General features: G+C 35.1%; 1 pseudogene; it reads left to right on the top strand.

Moving 5' to 3' along the window:
• Nucleotides 1–3,809: 3,809 nt before the first annotated feature.
• On the top strand, nucleotides 3,810–5,136 carry LOC106905994 (galactose-specific lectin nattectin pseudogene; annotated as a pseudogene).
• Nucleotides 5,137–8,922: the final 3,786 nt, after the last annotated feature.

The following is an 8,922-nucleotide window of genomic DNA, read 5'->3' as shown; positions in this document are numbered from 1 at the left end:
TTTTCAATGGTTTCATTATCTCCATCTATGTATGAAGTGAGGAATATTAAAACCATAACAGAGATTAGATGACATGTTTCACAGGTTTAATTAGGAGGGAGAATAACATCTTAAATCATTCGAGTTTTAATCAATCAAACTATATTCCTGTAATAAAGATAATTAGAAGTACGTTTTAGGTTAGATAAGGTATTTTATACTAAAACAAATATAAATTGTACATCTGTAATTAGCACACTGAGTATGATTGGTACCAAAATTATTTTTGGTACTAAAATAATTTAACCTGAAGAATGGTGGGTTGGCCACTGGAAAAAAAAATTCTTTTGAACTCCATAAAGAAAGGGCAGTACTGTCTTTGCAGCCACCATTGCAGCTGATTTGTCACTTCAGGCAATAAAATATCAAAGTGGGTCAGTCTCAGACTGGGACCAAGCAGTAACACTACAGCAAGTCAGCAAACACTGCCTGTCTCCATAATCTCTGCCCAGACTTGGCATTGTGTGTGTTGGATATGTTAACATCACACACATTAAAGGCAGTCTATCAGCAATGTTACACCATAGGTTCATATGGCGCAACATTAATCTGCTTTACATCTGATTAACATTTCAAGGGAAAGGCTGTGTTGCAATTAAAATTGATAAGACTTGAATATACAGATTATACAGTTGTCTTTGTTTTGTTTTTTATTAATAAGTTATAAATATATGTTTTTTTAACCAGCTGATTTTTTATAGTGTATTTCTGTTCTAACATCATTCATTCTTTGCAATAGTGCTTTAAAGTTTCTCCTTGTTGTTGTTAAGTATCAGACACGGTTGCTGAGTTGTAAAAGAGGGACAGGATGATACCAGTCGGAGTGAAGAGAATGAGGAAGAGATGATTTCTGTGGAACTGGAGAAAGACACAGAAGAGAAGGACAAGGATCACGAGAATGGAGCAGAAACAACAAAAAAGTCCCAGGTACCTGGGCAGGTAGAGTGTGCAGGATTGGGTTGACATATTACATCTTTCCTATTAATCTCTTAATATTAACCTCTTCAGATTAAAGTGTTTATTTAATAAACCTTAATAGATTGAATTGTATTTTTAATTTTGTCATTTAATACAGACAGATTAGTTTTGATTGTTGAACTGATTACTCTTATTAAGCAAATAAAGTTATTTGTTGCCAGTCAGAAAAAGTCTTTCTCACCAAGCTCCCAGGCCGACATTCAACCCTACTGCTCTCCCATCAACATGCTCCCAGTAAATAAAGCCATGCATCTCACGTGCTTAAAAAAACCCCCAAAAAACATTATTAACATTATGGTTTTGAGAACATATTATTGTGTATATTTTTACAGTCTGTGAAAGAGATAGAAAAGAAGGTACAGAACGCAGCAACTAAAAATCTGAAATTTAGGAAGTACTTGTTACATTTCCTGGCCACCAGAGATCAGTATCCATTTCTGTATTCACATTAATTATCTTTAATTTCTGCTTTGCATTAAATAAAATACATTATTGCTGTATAGATGGTACTACAGTTTATGCATGCAATAAAGTAGTCTTTATAGAGCAACAAAAACACACTGATAGTTACACAGTAATGTTAATATTACTAAGGTCAAAATGTCAAACATTCAGCAGGAATGGAATTGTGCTGAATGTCAAAAAAAAAAATTAACAATGAATTTAAGAGATAAACATAAACTGATTAGGTTTGATACATGACCTTTAACTTCCACAAAGTAGTGTCCAACCGGACAAACCTGTCTCTGAGAAATGACCAATCAAACTAGTCCAAAACTGCAAAGCGCTTTGAAGACAGCCCCCTTACAGAAATATAAAAGAAAGTAGTTTATCAAATTCTTCTGTGGAAACATACACCTTTCCATAGAAGAGACAAGAAGTTGGTCTTCAGAAGAGACTAAAACCCTATCATGCTGCTGTTCCTCTTATTTGGTCTGTCTCTGGGGGCCTTTTCTCCTTCAGATGAGCAGGAAGTGAAGCTGGAACGTGGCGACTCTCCCATGTTCTGGTACAGCTTCTATGGCCAATGCTAAAGTATTTTGCTACCCACATGACTTGGATATAACCTTATACTTATCTTCCTGATGACCTAATTTCTAAATATTAAACCAAATGTTCAGCCAGTACTTGAGTGACTCTAAGATACAAATGTTGCACAAATGTAACTTTATGTTTGTGTAACATAAACATTTATGCAATGTTTGTTGCATTATGCAACATTATGTTACATTGCATAAATGTTTGTTATGTCATTTCTCAATTGGTGGCTGTATATTTTTATGACCTTTTATTCTTTTGTTTTTATGATGCAAAACACTTTGAATTGCCTTGTTGCTTAAATGTACTATATAAATAAACTTCAATAAATTCACTGATTGTCATTCTTTATCTGTTAGCAAAACAGATAAAGAATTCCTGTAAGGGACAACTTTTATAGTAATTCAAAATTAACAATACAGTAACTCGTTACCAGGAACACAATATATGCCCAAGAAAAATGCAAATAAAATCAGTAATCCATTTCCTGTGTGTTTAGTGATCTTTCTAAGCTGAGTTTTATATTGTATTTCTGTTCTAACGTCATTCATTCTTTTTAGTAGTGCTATAAAGTTTCTCCTTGTTGTTGCTAAGTAACAGACACGGTCGCTGAGTTGTAAAAGAGGGACAGGATGATACCAGTCGGAGTGAAGAGAATGAGGAAGAGATGATTTCTGTGGAACTGGAGAAAGACACAGAAGAGAAGGACAAGGATCACGAGAATGGAGCAGAAACAACAAAAAAGTCCCAGGTACCTGGGCAGGTAGAGTGTGCAGGACTGGGTTGACACATTACATCTTTCCTTGGGATTATATTAATCTCTTAATATAAACATCTTAAGATAAAACACCCAATAGGTCTGTATGGCTTTGTTATTTGTTTCCTATGATATTTTCTTAGATTTTTTTATAAAGTGTTAGCTTAGCAAACCTTTATAGATTGATTTGTATTTTTGTCATTTAATACATACACACACAGATTACGGTAGTTTTGATTGTTGAACTGATTGCTCTTATTCAGCAAATAAAGTTGTTGTCCAATCAGACAAAAAGTCTTTCCATCCAAGCTCCTAGGCTGACGTTCAACCCCAGTGCTCCCCCATCAACATGCTCCCAGTAAATAAAGCCATGCATCTCAGAGGCTTCATTCATTTTTAACATATCTGATGTGGCTCGATCTTATCTCTTTAAACTTTTGCCACCTTAGTAAAACCAGAACAAATGAAGCTGCCTGGTAAATCAATAACATTTATTGATTTACAGAACAAAGAAATTATGATTGAGCAATATCTCAATCAGGTACACCTGCACTTTTTCTAAGCAAAATTAATGTTACTGATAATTTTGTCAATATATATACAATTATGATCACACATTTTGTATTACTTTTTTATTGACCTATGGTTAGTTTGACTCTGAAGAAAATTTCTCCACATTATTCCAAACTAAAGTCACTTTGTACTGAATGATCACAACCTGATAAAGAAAAAATGAAGAGAGCTTTGATTTTTCTTGTTTAATTAATATAAAGCATTTCCTATTTATTTTAATAAACAAATCTGAGATTTTACAGTCAAAATGCTCACCCAACATTTTTTCTGGTGAACTGTTACTTCTAAAAAAATGTCCAAAAAGCTGTGGTGCTGAGTGCAGATGGGCATGTCAATAGATGCATTAACCTTTAATCATTATGTAACAACACTGCAGACGCCCTTTCTTGGTGCTATAAAAGGAAGCAGCCTGCCGTTTGCCTCTCCAGGATTCTCTTCAACATCCATCACTGCAGAGAAACTCCATCAAGATCTTCAGATCCCTCCACATCAGAGGCATTGAGCTCCAAGATGATGTGGTTCCTCTTCCTGTTTGGTCTGGCTCTGGCTGCTGAGCCTCCTTCAGATGGACAGGAACTGAAGCTGGTGCGTGGCGGCTGTCCCTTGTTCTGGTTCAGCTTTGAGGGTCGCTGCTACAAGTACTTTGGGTCAAGAGTGACCTGGGGAGAAGCAGAGCTCCAATGTGTGTCAGAGGGAGCCAACCTGGTTTCCATCCACAGTCTAGATGAACACAATTTTGTCAATTTTCTGATCCAGAACTTTGATCCTACTCAGTCACAGACCTGGATTGGACTCACTGATATGCATAAGGAAGGAGGGTGGATTTGGTCTGATGGGTCTAAATACAGATTTTCCCTTTGGAGTCCTGGACAGCCTGACAATGCTGGTGGAAATGAACACTGTGGACACACCAACTATGGGAGCAATTTTTACTGGAACGAACGCGTGTGCTCAAATACATTTGCTTTTGTGTGTGCAGCTCGCACAGTTTGTCCCTAGTGACAAAAAAATTTAAAGAAAAAAAATATAACTGTGTTGCATTTCTTGATGATTGGTCTGTTTAAATTAAACTTTTTTCCCCCAACAAAACCCAATGGAAAAGACATATCTCTGGAAATGTGATTGTTTTTCTTATAACTGTCTAGATTGTATGTACTCTCATACAACCATCAATGCAAAATACATCTTTGTGATAAAACACTGTAAAATGTTTTCTCTGTGTGGTTCTTATTGGAGAGAATATAACAATGTTTTAGGTATTTTAATAGGGCTGTTTCTAGAACCAGCAGAGGTTTATCCCACTAATTCATCAATGAGCAGAATGATGTTGCCTATTTTTATACTATATTTTCCCCCTATATCAGCACTGGTGTGGAGACGGGCAGAAAAAAGAACTGAAGCAATAACAATGATCATTATGCAAAAAATACTTCTTGATAGCATTTTACATAAATAAAAAAAATGCATCTTTCATTTTGGTGTTTGATTATCTTCATTCTACTCATAACAGATGGGGGTTGATCACGAGTTGAGTTTAGTCTGTGGAATATGTAGAGCCAGAGCCAGGCACTGTCTACAAAATGCTAACTAAATAGCATTGATTTCACTTCACTTGAACTGTTTTAGGAAAAAAAAATGTTCTAAAACAATTATTTTTGATTGGTGGTATTTCTTATGGACCTGTTGCTTTGATTGAAAATATAGGAGCAAATTAAATAGTATCATTAAAATGCACTTTGAACGTTACTAAAGGATAGAAGTGCGTTATTTATTATCATTTGCTTATTTTCTGTTATTCCCTGTCATTAAATTTTTCCACTTTGCAGGCTTAATCTGTTAAGCATTGAAACCACATCATAAAATCTTTACGGGACAAAAGATCCACAGAAATATAGAAAAACAAATAGGACAAAAATGCACGCACTTCCCTGTAACATGTATATCCTTCCTTCTCACACAAAATCTTGTCCCTTTGTCCTTTGGGATTTTCCCCAGGACAATAATCGTATTTAGGTCACTTCCTTCAAGCCATGTAATATATACTGCTCAAAAAAATAAAGGGAACATTTCACTTTAATTTTGTGTGTGGCTCCAAATCCAGGCCTCCATTGGTTAATAAATTTGATTTCCATTGATGATTTTTGTGTGATTTTGTTGTCAGCACATTCAACTTTGTACAGAACAAAGTATTCAATGAGAATATTTCATTCATTCAGATCTAGGATGTGTTATTTGAGTGTTCCCTTTATTTCTTGAGCAGTGTATATTACCTTAGTCTTGGGAATGTTCCCAGTGATTGCAGGACATGATATTAAAGTACACTTCCTTCATGCCCCATTTGTTACTTAACATTCTAGTTACCGACTCTTGTCACAATATAAAAATGCAAAAGCAATTTTTTTTTCGTTAAATCAGTTCAAACATTTCTCATTTTATGTTACTTAGAATTATCAAAACCACTTTTATTTCCTACATTCCAGAAAATATAATAAGTTATTTTGTAATTTCCTTTCAATTTGGAAGTTTACATAGATGCATAAAGGCTTTACATAGATATTAGAATTCACCAGTTTAATTTTGACATTTCAAATGTCAACATTTTCTGAAGTCAATTTAATATACTTTAATAAAATGAATGTTTCTGAACAACATTGAGTACTTTACTGTTGTGTATGCTCATTGATCTTAGCAGATGAATTGACCAATCAGATTCCACTAGAATTATCTAATCGACACAGAGTCGACACCAAACAGAGTCGACACCTTCCTTCAGTAATATAAATCAGAATGTCCTCTGGTTCTTCTCATTTTAAATCTGCTGCAGATAGATTTCTAGCAAGACACCAAGGCATCTTCAAAACTCCAACATGATGCATTTTCTCTTCTTCCTGTTTGGTCTGGCTCTGGCTGCTGTGTCCTTCAGATGGACAGGAACTGAAGCTGGTGCGTGGCGGCTGTCCCCTGTTCTGGTTCAGCTTCCAGGGTCGCTGCTACAAATATGTTGCCTCAGGGATGACCTGGGGAGACGTAGAGCTCCACTGTGTGTCAGAGGGAGCCAACCTGGTTTCTATCCACAGTCTAGATGAAAACAATTTTGTCAATTTAGGGTTAGACTAACCCTCTGATCAAGAACCTTGATCAAACTCAGTCACTGACCTGGATTGGAAGATATTCATAAGGAAGGAGGGTGGATTTGGTCTGATGGGTCTAAATACATTATTATTATTATTATTATTATTATTATTATTATTATTATTATTATTGTTATCATTTTATTTTTTAACCTGGAATGGGGTCGTTATGATAAAAAAAAAAAAAAATTGTTTTGCAAGAATGTTCTGTCAACTGGTTATTACATTATCTTTATCAGTCACACTTTCCTGTAATGACAATCTCTCACATCCTGGATCAGCTTTTTGTATCCAGTTTCTTGATGTTCGAGAAAATAAGGACTGAAATTCAGGATGATGTTTCTAAATCAGTGAAGGATCTAGGTGGTTCCAGTGGACTCCTAAAGACTATTATGGTGAGAGGACTGATACACTGAAATCAAGACAAAAAGAAATGTCTGTGCTTTGTTGATCATTGTTAGAGCCCATCAATACTTTTTGGTTTTTCTTACAGAAACTGAGCTGCATGTTGCGTCTTCTTTTCTAAGTGCATCGAGGCTCATCCTCTGTGTGAACTTCAGTTAGTTTCAGAACTATTGTGTGAATGAGTAAATATCAGATGTCGAAACAAAATTGTGTAGACTCAAATACTCTTTTGTTTGTAAAGCTCGTCCGGCTTGCTGAGAATGTAATTCTAAATCTGCTCAGCTGTTTTAAATGTGTTGATTAGAAAATATCAAACTGAACATGAGGGATAAAACGTGCAAAAGTTTTTGTGTAATTAGGTTTTTCCTACTTAATTTTTGACCTTTGTTTATCATTCTTTATAAATACTCCTTTGTTTGTTAAGCTTACCCAGTTTTCTGGTATTGCTATTCCTTACATGTGTTCATCAGAAATATCAACTGAAACTATAAAGCCTTGAAAAAATTTGACTGAAATATTTTTACATTTAAAAAACTGAAATGTTTTGAAAGAGATTGTGATCGCAAAATGTCTTTTTCACTGATGATAAAAATGATTAACTTGAACTTACATCTGAATGAACTTCCAAAGTAATATCAGGAAGACAATATTCTGGAGTGTTTGGCAAAACATGACAATGTGACACACTGAGAACTTTGCAATTTAACTATTAACACTAAGAGTTTTTTCTGTGCATTAAAGAAATCTGAGCAAAATAAAAGAGTTATTTTCCTTTGTTCATGTGTTGATGTCATAGGATCATGGAGATTGATCAAAGTAAAACCAAATTGGGGAACAAAAACTCAAACCCAGTTTCATGCACTGATTGACACACCACACAAGCAGCAAATAACATCTTTTTGACAAATTGCATTCTACTTAGGATTCTATTTATCTGTGAAATACACATATCTTCCCAATCATGCCCACCCAATAGATATTGACTCATATGTCAAAATCTGACATAAGTGTTACGCACCTGTGGCGATTAATGCTACGCCACAGGTGCATGTGGCATAACATTAATCTGCTTAAAATCTGATTAACATTTTAGGGGAAAGGCTGTGTCACAATTAAAACTGATAAGATCTGAATATACAAATTCTACAGTTGTCTTTGTTTTTTTTATTAAAAAGTTATAAATATATATTTTTTAGCAGGTCAAAAGAAATAGAAATAAAATCAGTAATCCATTTCCAATGTGTTTAAGTGCTCTTCCTAAGCTGATTTTTATATTGTATTTATGTTCTAACATCATTCATTCTTTGGAACAGTGCTTTAAAGTTTCTCCTTGTTGTTGCTAAGTATCAGACACGGTCGCTGAGTTGTAGAAGAGGGACAGGATGAATGATACCAGCCGGAGTGAAGAGAATGAGGAAGAGATGATTTCTGTGGAACTGGAGAAGAACAGAAGAGACCAACAAGGATTACGAGAACGGAGTAGAAACAACAAAAAAGTCCCAGGTACCTGGGCAGGTAGAGTGTGCAGGACTGGGTTGACATCACATTTTTCCTTGGGATTATATAAACCTCTTATTAATATGAACCTACTAAGATAAAAACACCAATAGGTCTTTATAGCTTTGTTATTTGTTTCCTATGATATTTTCTTGATTTTTCTGTAAAGTGTTTGCTTGACAAACCTTTATAGACTGATTTGTATTTTTGTCATTTAATACATACACACACCAAGTATTTTTGATTGTTGAACTGACTCCTCTTATTCAGCAAATGAAGTTATTTGTTGTCCAATCAGATAAAAAGTCTTTCTCACCAAGCTCCCAGGCCGACATTCAACCCCACTGCTCCCCCATCAACATGCTCCCAGTAAATAAAGCTATGCATCTCAGGGGCTGCACGGTTACAAAGTGAACTCCTACCTCTTCAGCCGCTGTCACCCAACATATTTAGATCATTATTTGCAGCATTAATTAGAGCATTCAGTGTCATCTACTTATTAAT

The sequence above is a fragment of the Poecilia mexicana genome, unplaced genomic scaffold (assembly GCF_051168715.1).
Source record: "Poecilia mexicana isolate PSO_F unplaced genomic scaffold, ASM5116871v1 scaffold_11, whole genome shotgun sequence".
NCBI lineage: Eukaryota > Metazoa > Chordata > Actinopteri > Cyprinodontiformes > Poeciliidae > Poecilia > Poecilia mexicana.
This window is presented reverse-complemented; position numbering and strand designations above follow the sequence as displayed.